Source organism: Lucilia cuprina, chromosome 4 (genome assembly GCF_022045245.1).
Source record: "Lucilia cuprina isolate Lc7/37 chromosome 4, ASM2204524v1, whole genome shotgun sequence".
Taxonomy (NCBI): domain Eukaryota; kingdom Metazoa; phylum Arthropoda; class Insecta; order Diptera; family Calliphoridae; genus Lucilia; species Lucilia cuprina.
In genome coordinates, this window is record NC_060952.1 from 13,555,399 (window position 1) to 13,566,607 (window position 11,209).

Here is an 11,209-nt window from a genome sequence, read left to right on the forward strand (position 1 = left end):
AGAATTTTTTGTTTTATTGGATATTTCATTTATCTTTGTTTGTATAGATATTTTAATTAATTGTCAGTTAGTTTGAATGGATTTTTGTCTTTTTTTCGAAAAATATACTTTTAAGTTTAGACAAATTTCTCACAAAAAAAAAAAAAAAAAAAAATTGAAATTTTTTAGATATAAAACCAATTTATATACGTATACGTGATTATGTAGAAGGTGGTATCTGTAGATACATATAAACACAGAGCTACTGATCACATACAGATGTTTGTGTGTATTTATAGCTATAATATCAAACTAATATGTATATGTTTATATTAAACAGCCGAATAAAATAAAACAATCTAACATTGACCGTTCGACCGACAAACTTCTGCCAAAAAATTGAAATAGAAAAGAAGAAATATATATGTATGAACGAACTAAATTTATATTTAAATTGTAAACTAATTGGGCTATAGTGTGTGTTTATCTGTTAATCACTTGTAGATTGTAGTTTTCTAAAACACATGTCTTTGTTAGTATCTGTGCAACTGTATGTGTTTCCATTGATAATACTACATCGACTACATTGAAATATTAATAATAATAGTAGTGTCTAATTTTCACACACAATTTTACATGTTAAATTAGCCCAATCATTTGTTTAAAGACAAGACTTGTTCAAGTGATTGTGTAAAAATAACAAGAAGAAAAATCATAACAATATAATTAAATAAACAAAATGTATAATAATGATTTTTTTTTTGTATTTCACATCTGTTAACCATATAATTTTTAAATATGTACAATATTATTTTGTTGTTTGTTCAAGTATTTATGAATAAAAGCTGTAATGAAATGTCTTAATTTTAAAAAAAAATATTAAAAAGAATTTAATAGCATTTAAAAAGGCTGCCAAAACATATTTAAATTTTGAAATAAATACATATGATTTACAAATTTAAATATGTTAATTTATTTTAATCATTAGTTTTTATTTTAAGTTTTTAGGCACAATTAACAAATAAGATGTTTTATATATTTCTTACTAAAACCTATTCTATAATCTTCACTATACATTACTCTACAATCTTAATTGTAGACTACTCAATAAACTTTAGACTACACTGCAATCTTGAATCGTCATTTCTTTAAACAATCATGTTGTCTTGACTTTGACAGGGTTAGTTTTAATTTTTAGTCAAGATTACAGATTGTTCTACCGTTTTGACTACAAAAGCCCTATGGTCATGAATACGAATTATTTTTTAATAACGACTATAGCAGTTCTATAGTCCTAACTGCTGACTGCTATATAGTACTACTCTATAGTCCTGGCCAAATACCAGCCTCCATAGTTCCTTATAATCTTCACTGTAGACTACTACAGCCTTAATAGTAAACTACTTTTCTGTCCTATCTGTAGTCTGGACTATAGATTTCTTTACAGTCTTAATTTTTGTTAGTATTATGAACATTTTAACAGTAATATTTTTTACTAGAGATTATTCTGCACTCTTGACTTTAGACTTCTCTGCAGTCTTGACTGTATTTTTTATAAAAAATCTTGTAGACTTAACTTTAGACTACAGTACAGTGTTAATTTTTGTCAAGAATAATGAAGCATTTTTACAAGAGTTCTATAGTTTTGAATACAGACTACATTTTAATCACGACTATAATAGTTATATTGTCTTATCTACACTAAAGATATAAAGTAGTGACTACAGACATCTTAACAATCTTGGCTTTAACAGCTCTACAGTTTCAACTACAGACCACTATGGTCCTTACTATTAACTATATAACATAGACAAGAATATAGTCTACTCTATAGTTTTCATTAGAATAGTCTTCAAAATAGACTCTATAGCCAAGACTACATGATGTCTTAACTATAGATTGTTTAACAGTCTTAACTGCTAAAAAAATTTATTGTCAAGTTTGCCTATAGACAATAGTAGTAGTCTTGATTATAGAACGCTCTATTGAATTGACTACATTAAGCTTTTAACGCAGACAACTATATTTTATCGGCTACTGACTATAGTCTCAAGTCTTAACTACAGACTGTCAATAGTCTTGACTGTGCTATAGTATCGATATTCTTTTAATACTGCTTATAAGAAGCCCTATAATGCTAACTATACAACTAGTCGGAAATTATATTTTACAAACCTTATGCAAAATTTCATCAACAGAATGCATACAATGTATGTATATACATAAATCTGACTAAATTCACAAATTGAAAAAAAAAAATAATTAAATTTCGAACACAGCGCAAAACAACATGTGTTATTTTTATTCACTTAAAATAGTGAAAAATGTCTTTTTAATTAAACAACATACAGAAGTGACACTTTGACAGCAAATTTCAATCAAAATAATGTTTATAAAATATTTTTCATGAATTTAGCAGTTTTTCAATAAAAAAAAGCTATGAAATTTTTAAATAAATGATTATTTTTTGTGATATTTTGTAGTTGTTTTGAAACCCATTTCTTTTCATTGTTGGTTATTTAGTTAATAAATATTTTGCATTGTTTTTATTTTGATTTAATACTTGTTGGATTTTGTGGCGAAAAAATAAACAAATTATTTATTTTATTTATTTCTTTAAGGTAAATTGTGAAATGTACTACATTTAAAATTATTGTTTTGGGCATGTTTTTATAATGCCATTACATTACATTATTTATTTATTTAAACAAGTGTTTGTACTTTTTAATTGATTTCGGGAATATTAAACATATGTTATACTATTGGTGTTTTCTTTATTGTAGCCATATTTTTAATTACACTAAAATAAAGAGTTTTTAAAATATATAAATTTTTCTTTAAATATTTGTTATATTTTGCAATAATAAGTATTTATATTTTTGGTTTAAAATGATAAAGTTGTAACACAAAATGTTGGACTTTTGGTATTTTTAAATATTAGAGATTTGCGATAATTTTGTATAGAAAAAAATGAATACAGTATTTTTAATATTTTTTAATATATATTTTTTATTTTAACAATTTTGCAAAGTCCAATTAATATAAATATTTTTGCACACATTCACATATGAACATTAAATGCACGTTTTGTGAATTTTTTTAATATGTCATTGTACTTATTGTTTATATTTAACAATAATATGTAGCATAGATTTAAAATTAAGAATGAAACAATATTGTCACCAAATATTTTCCATTTTGTTCAATTAGTCATGATTAAAAAAAAAACAATATTTTTCCTTTCTTGTTGTCTATTAATTTGTTTTTCGAATGTATGTATTAGGTCTACTTATTGTTTGTCAGTATGTAGGATTTGTTTTTAATACGTGTGTAAATAAATATTATTTGAATATTTAAAATATAATATTTAGTAGTTTGTGGGGTCATCATAGGGTATTTTTCTTAATTGCATTTATTTGATTTGCAGTAATTTGGCCACTATTTTGTTTAAAATTAAAATTTTATTTTAATTTGTACAAAATCGAATATTACATGACTGTTAAGCAAAAACATAAATTGAAAACTAATGATATATAACATTGTAGAAAAGTACTTACCATACTCGTTTACAAAAATGTGTTATATAGAGGTATTGTTAATTGTGGACCGATTTCTATGACATTTGGTAGATAGGATTTGATTCATAAAAACCTTCTTCATGACAAACTACATTACTCGTCATATTCTGAAGAGTAAATTATGTATGGCCTTAGGTCAAATGGGGATCCTTTATCGGATTTTAAAAAAACACAAAAAAATCTCTATATTTCTATAATACTTTAGACCGCTGTATATTCAACAGTAAGACAGACGGACATGGCCACAATATTCTAGAATATGAGTATAAAATGTTATTACAAGTGCTTACTAGGCGTATGAGCATTATCATTATATGAGTAATTACATACTCAAAATTCATACGCCACAGAGAACAAAACTAAACAACTCTAACATTGAAGTTAACCCAAAATTATAAGTAATGAAATATTTAAGGCCTTATTGCCTCTATCAATATATAATATAAAGTAACTTTGTCAATTCCTATAGATTAGTATAACCCAATAGTTCAAAGTTAATAGAAAAAAATATTTGTTGAAATTACAAAAAGATATCTTTATAGTATCATTCTGTATGTATGTACTTTTATATGGTTGCCACAGATATATTAAAAAAAATAAAATTAAAGCTCTTGCAATTCTGTTTATTAAATTCTTTCACCTGCATATTAATAAGCTTTTAGTTTTATTTAGTAGAGCTTTTTAAATATAATGCCAAAAGCTCTTTTGTTAAAAGTTCCAAAGCACTAACGGTTATTATAAAATTTAAAATTTAAATAATTTTTTTTCATTTTTAATTTCCATGTCCAATAATATCATTTAAAACGACAGGATTGTTAATTAATTTATTTTATAATTTATCATCCAAATACATTACATATTAAATAAAGTAAAAATCATAAAATATCTTGCCTTTTTCAATACATAAAAATTATAGAATGAAATGTTTATTGTTTAGATAAAAACTTTTTTCTATCAACTTTCCATACACCATAAATTAGTGAGGAATTATTCAAAGAGACAAAGTTTAACAAATGATTTTTATTGTTGCAACAATTTTGAAATCCCCAAACGATGACTGTCAACAATGGTTTTAAAGCAATTGTATAAAATATGTAGTATAGAAATAATACAATAAATACACACAAACAAATAAAATATTTAGTATAAATTTATACAATTACACATTATTTAAATGATCATCCCTCAACGACAAAGTTTTAAACATTTTTCCCAAAGAAAAAAAAAATAATAAACTTTTTCTATTGAAATTAGGGAAAACAAAAAATACTGTGTAATATCTTTGAAAATACAAAAATTAATTTCGACTGTCACTTTTATTAAGCATTAAAATATATATATGTATGTATGGTAAATTTTCTGCTTTTTAAATGTACATAAAAAAGTTTTATGTTAAACAAAATTAAATTTAAAATTCAAAACATGTTACAAAGGTAAACAGACGCAAAAGAAAATCAGTGAATAAATTTGAATTTATCAAGAGACATAATTGTGAAAAGAATAAAGATAAAGGTATAAATGAGTAACAGTTTTATATCTTCAAAGTTCATAATTAAAACAGTTTCAAAGTTCAGTGTTCATTATGTTTTATTATTGTTTAACAAATTATTGGGTAGACAATTTATGTTTATCCTTCTAAAATATGTCATGTTTTATTTTACCAATAAATAATCGAAAAAAGACTAAATAAGTTCTCAATGCATAGACAATATATGTACATATAATACATTAAATTAATACAAGTCATATTTTTTAGCTTTTTTACTCATTACTTTTCAATGTCAAAACCTGCCGGTATTTTTTAAAATAAATAATTTAGCAAACGTTTATAAAAGGCAAAAAATTAAGCGAAAATTTTAATATTGTTTATATTAAAATAGTTATTTGATTGAATTTCTGAAAGGATTTTATAATTTCACTATCTTTTTCATACAATGATTTCATTATATTTTGTTCATTTAATCAAATCCACACAAAAAATGCAGATTTTCATTAAGTTTTTAAAAATAATAAAAATCTATATTTTTCTTTGATTATATCAGCATTTTAGCTGTCAGTAATACTTCAAAAGTCATCATCATTTTTAAGTACAAGTCATGTTTACTCATGCAGAATTGTATGTATGTATATTTACTTGTGCGGTTAAGTTATATACATACATATATAACATCGATAAAAAATACTCATACGCAATGTTGTACCTGGTTTTTTATTAAAGTATTAAAGGGGATTTCAAAAATTTTTTTGTTGAAAATATAAATAAGGTTAAAACTTAATATTAAAGTCGACAGTTTTAACTTTTAGGTGACATAAAAGAATTTATAAATAAAGGAGCACTCGTTAGTGAAGCTTAATGCTTTAGAAAGGAACACTTAAATGTTGTTGTATGTATCAATAGTGAACTTATGTAATTATTCAGTTTATCATGCCAATCATAAACTACTGACGATACGTTTTTAATAATCATCTTGAAAACTTATGTTTTTAACGAGTTTACTAAAGAATCCTTCGCTCTATCTTTTATTATATTCTCACTACTAATTGCCATACATGTACGTGTTATCTTGCGAACTAATAATCAACAATAACTAAAACAGTAGCAACAATAACAGCCGCTGAACAAGCAACACAATACCCAACAGCAATAATAAAAATAAACCATATGTATGTATGAACATAAATACATATATATACTTATGTAGGTACAAGGCAGCCAACATAAACAAAAACAAATAACATCAACTTAATATCTAATATAATTATGTTTATGAAATATTGAAGTGAAGAACAACAATAACAACAACACCAAAGTTATTCCACATTACACGGTTGTTGTGTTGTATCTGTTGTTGTTCATATGTTATTATAATAAGTAAACGGCAGTAACATTTAAATATACATATATACATTAGGGTGAGTTCAAAAAATATTTTTTGAAATTTGTATGAATACCTTAAATTGACCAATGAAGAGAATTTAAGTCAAATACTGCATTAATAAGATGATTCTACCAACATCAGTATAGATACAGAAACAGTATAAAGGAGGTTTAAAAAAGTTTTTTTTTTTTCATATACATATTTAATAGAGTCGCCCTTTTGAATATGCAACCACCTAACCAAACATACCTAAATAAAAATAAATTGCTTTTTACGTTTTGTAGGCCAATACGTGTGAAATTTTACACTTAGGAAACTTATGCGTAATTTGTAATGATGTTAATGTTATGATTTATATCACATGAGTTCTAACGAATTAATTTTTTTCAGTGTATTTATCGCCCTTAGTGCATGTGATATTTGACATTTGAAAAACGTAATATAAGACATGTCTTCACAACCAACAATTCCTCTATTCTTTATCGTGATTAAACACAAATAGGCAAAATATTCTCACTCTTATGCTTGTCCTTGTACACAATGATTACCACACTATACCCTTCGATATGCTATTTACATGTTTATTAATTGTTTATTTATTATTTTCATGTATTGTTACGATATCATAATTGAACATTGATATTAAACACGCTGCTACTAATGTTGACGTTTATTACAATTTTACTACAATATGTTAGATTAAAATTAATATTTAGATATAATTAACTGTACATAATGAAATACATGAAATGCATTTATAATTGCATTTATAATTAATTTCTTAAGTACATTAACCTAAGAATGATAGCTGAAGTAGAACTAAACTGAACTAGACCTGAACTAGAACTGAACTAGAAATAAACTAGAACTAAACTAGAACTAAACTTGTTCTACCACATTTTTGCTACAATCTTTAAATTTCAATGTTCTACTTCATAATAATGATAAAAATCATAATGAAAAAAAAAATTCGAAATAAATGCAAATAATCTACAAAATAAAAAACAATTCCTATATGTAGACAGACAATCCTATTATACGCACTCTTCTAAGTTTATTGAAACATTTTGTCTGACCGTCTCAATTCAGTGCTTAACTTTTTATTTATTTATATGTTTATTTCTTATTTTCTTTTGGGAAATGATTTCCATTTTCTTCTTTTGTATTCTTTTGTGTTAATAATGTAGTTTATTTATTTAGTACAAGGATATAGGCAAAACAATTTAAATCAATTCATGATTCTTGTTTTTATTTTCTTGCTGTACTTTGAGATGTAAAAGATAATATCAAAAAAAAAAAAGGGTTTGATAGCAATAATTAAAGGAAATATTGATTTTTGTTGGTAACCATTTATGAATTTAAATAACTTGATTATGAATAAATCCCTTCCTTATTTCATTTAGAGTATTGATGGGTATTAATCAACAAATATATACAAAAGAGTATGGTATCTGAATTACTAAATATGATGAAATAAACTAATGAAAATAAGAAACCGAGTAAACTTGTGTAATTTAAAAATTTGCAAATCTGTTTCTCATTTTATTCCGAGTATTTTCACAAATTAACATTTACCCAAAAAATATTTGTTTTCATGCAGTTTGGAATGTTTTTCCCAATTAAATGTGAATAGCCACGATCAAAAAAGATCAATTCAAACAAAAACGTTCTAAGTGTACTTGATCATTCTTTGCTTTATAATTAACGTTTTTATACAATATAATAATTTTTGTGCAGACGTCAATTTTGTAAAATATCACTTACAATAGTTTGCTATGAATCCTTTTTCATTCGAATTTATTAAGGATTTCTTTTTTGCTTCACCCAAATGCTTGTTATAATTATATTTTCAATTTTTTTTTGCATTGTCCATACACCCACAATGTGATTACAATGAACAACACTAAAAATTGTAATAAAAATGGCACAACCAGAAAAAGTTAAAATGAATTAAACTTTTTGGTACAAAAGTGAAAATGTAATAGTGACACAGAATTGTACATACATACTTATGTACATATAAATGTGCTACAAGTAAAACATTCTTGTGAACTAGACATTGCAATGTATGCGGAGGACGAAAACAGGGTTTTATGATATTATAATAAATGAACGAAATATTACATAGATTATAAAATATTACATAGATTATAAAAATTTCACCGGGTAAAAGAAAGGATATGGGTGGCGATTAATTGCCATTTTATATTTTGAAAAATAATTGTTCTTGAGCAATCCCTGTGGGGCATGTTTCCTTGATGATTGGTGTATTACAATCCAGGGATAAAAAGGTGCTACCAGTACCTCTGATCTGCCAACACTTAAGATGTCACTTCATCCTCGAACTTACCTGATGTATAGTGAAGTCTAAAATTCGCAATAAGGTCGGTGCTGTTGATAAATGACAACAGATACCCCTCAAAGGAGTGACTGTGGGACAAAGCGTTGGAAATGAGTTGGTATTAAATGTACCTATATTGTACAATATGAATGTGTTGGATGATGTTGTCAGTTTTCCTTCCTTGCCCAGATATGTCCAGAGAAAACTCTTTTCATACTAGATTTACCACAGTGTATTCTCTGTCTTCGGCTTATTTGATAGATTCGTCTACTAGGCACTGTTGTCGGCTCATCTCTTCTGCGTAGCTGTAAACGAAAGTGATGTCTTTGCATCTCGTTTTGTATATTCAATACCTTATTCAACATTTTAAAACACATAAGATAGAATCAAATTGAGTTTAAAAGTTTTAATATCGCAGGCTAGTGTTATTAAAAAGTTCTAATAGTATTGCAAATTTCTAATAATTTATTACGCAATTGTATACTCTTGTATAAAAATGTATACATGGTGTTATATAAGTGCAAATATTTTGTTATATTAATAATTTGAGTTTTTTTAGTAAACTATTTGTAAAATAAAAATTAAGAAGCAAATCACAATTTTAATAAAAAATTAGAAAAAAGCTATATATTTGCAACTCAAGTATTCATGTTGTTTATATTTTAAATATTTATATATAAATCTTCTGAATCAAGCTCATAAACGAGCTTTAGCAGTAGAAAGTTCTTAAGTTGTTCTCAGTGTAAAACTACACTCGTGTTAAATCCTTCATATTAACACCCTTTATAGTTTGTTTTAGGATATGCTTGATTGCACTTTTAATTAACATTTCTTGTTTCTGATATTATCGCTTTTTTTGTTCGCTACTTGTTTTTTGGGCAATTTTTTCTGTTTTTTCTCTTTTCGTCCTGATGCATGAACATGTGCATTTGTCGATATAATAAAAGTTTGTGTGCGTACGTACATTTATTTCTTAAAAATGCTGGAACACAAAAACTATGAAGAAATGTGAAAGAAATATCCAGCTAGCTAAAGAGTCAAATAATAAAAAAAATGTTTTACGATATTGAAGCTGTAGTGCTTGTTGTTGCCTTGTTAAAATGATAATAAAATAAAGCTATTTTCATTGTATTAGACTGATTGCAATTACTCGTAAATTGCATAAAATATTAAAGAGGAAGCAGTTTTTATTATTTTCCATTTTTTTCCTACATTGAAATTTTGCATTCTGATATTAGTTTTGTTTCTTGATGTCAACAATTTTTATTAATAAATTGCATTAGTTTAGGAATGATTTTTAAATGAAAAAGGAAAATTTTAAATATTTTTCTTCTTAATGATGTCATTTTTAAAGCCAATTATTTGCTTAAAGATAAATATATTTTTATCAGAAATTCAGCTGCAAATTGTCAATACAGAATTTTTTATATTTATTTAGGATTTTAGAGATTTTTTTATGACATTTAATAGTATTAAGTTTATGGTAAATTTTATATACGTACATAGGTCTTGTTATTAGTTTGAAATTTATAATTGAATCTCTTATTTTTTGTTTGTTTTGCGTCTATTGCTTTTGTTACGATATCTTGCTATTTATTGTTATTTGCAGTTGACAATCATTTTAAAGGAGATTTCTTTTGTATTCCTAATAGGATAATTTTTAAATTGGAATTTAAAGAATTCTGAAGAGAGAAGAAAATTAAATCTTTAAGAATTATCATACAAGTTTATATATTTTTAAATATTTCTGATATAAACAGTAGTCAGTTAAGTAAATATTTATGGAAGACTGTGACGAACAACAATAGAAACGGCTATACCTAATTTCGGGTTAGAAATAAATTTTTATCAAAAATTAACGGTTAAAAGTTCATGAGTAATATCGTAAAGGGAATTAAAGCCTACTTAAAATTTTATATTTTAACTAAATTTTAAGTACATTACAAGTCAATTACAAACTTTAAATTCATTATAGAAAACAAAAAATGCGACACAAGCCCCATTCTCTACTTCATCAACCTTTATTTTAAAATCTTCGACTTCCATATATTTTAAAAGTGTCATTAATTTTTTAAACCGAAATATAAAATATTTTTTGATAATTCCTCATATATATTTCTGATACATAAACTTTAAATATATGTATGAATATTATAAATAAAAGAAATCGTATTATATAAAGTGCATATACGTACACACAGAGAAAAGTATTATAAAATATTATGGTTGTTAAAACAATTTTTTAAATTTATTATAATATATTTATACATTAATATTGTAACCTGAAATGCAAAAGAGAGTAACAACGCTCTTGAAAAATTTACAGGAGAGACAAAAAACTACATAAAATATAAACTATTGTTGCTTGTTGTTTATTGACACGATTTATATTTGAACATTAATAAACACATTTGAATATTACTGTACCGCCA